Raw genomic sequence first — 724 nt, 5'->3', positions numbered from 1 at the left:
CGACTCTCCTATTCTTTCTGTCTTTCTATCAGCCCCTTCACACTTACTTCGTTCTTTCCACTCTTCTTTCTTTCGTCCTCCCTCTCTCACATTTCCTGGCTTTCTCTTCATTCTCACATTCCCTGCTCTTTCACTTCACTCTGTGCCTTTTCTTTTTTTCTCGGCCCGCCCTAATTCTTCTATCCCTCTGCCTCTATCTCTCTCCTCTCTCCACTTGACCGGTATTCGGCCAAACCTCACCTTTCTTTCTTGGTTCGACTACCATCCGTGTAACATCTATATTCCTCCCCATGCCTGTCATCTTTTATGTCGCTGCAGTAAAGCTTTACTTTCACACTCGCCAGCTTAATTTAATTCGTCCTTAGTCGAAAGACAACTGTTGTTATGTCCTGTTATTTACATGTGTGTGTGTGTGTGTGTGTGTATGTATGTATGTATGTATGTATGTACGTAGGTATGCTTGTATGTATGTATGTATATCTGTATACATATGTATATACGCGTGTGTGTACATACCTTGAACTATATAAGATATTAGCTCGGCTCCGTGCATGTTGCTTTTCTTTTGTCTAAACTGCTGTTGCTACTGTTAACGTAAATGATGTTGTTGTTGCTGTGTTGATGTTGTTGTTGTTGGCACTTATTTTTCTCTCCCTATTTTTTATTTTTAGGTACACACTGCTTTGAGGCACACCTTCCGGAATCAATCAGAAAGGATATATAT

The 724-nt window shown here is 40.5% G+C and overlaps 1 long non-coding RNA gene across 1 annotated transcript in view; it reads right to left on the bottom strand.

Annotated features, from left to right (window-relative positions):
• LOC106878656 (uncharacterized) overlaps positions 1 to 703 on the bottom strand; it is a 2,313-nt gene extending 1,610 nt beyond the window's left edge. Inside the window, exon 1 of the long non-coding RNA XR_008267125.1 lies at positions 517 to 703. This is a non-coding gene — a long non-coding RNA (uncharacterized LOC106878656). The remainder of the gene's footprint in view (positions 1 to 516) is intronic.
• Between the last annotated feature and the right edge of the window lie 21 nt (positions 704 to 724).

The sequence above is a fragment of the Octopus bimaculoides genome, unplaced genomic scaffold, assembly GCF_001194135.2.
Source record: "Octopus bimaculoides isolate UCB-OBI-ISO-001 unplaced genomic scaffold, ASM119413v2 Scaffold_87242, whole genome shotgun sequence".
In the NCBI taxonomy this organism is placed as follows: Eukaryota; Metazoa; Mollusca; class Cephalopoda; order Octopoda; family Octopodidae; genus Octopus; species Octopus bimaculoides.
The sequence above is the reverse complement of the archived record's forward strand: the minus strand, read 5'-3'. Positions and strand labels throughout refer to the sequence as shown.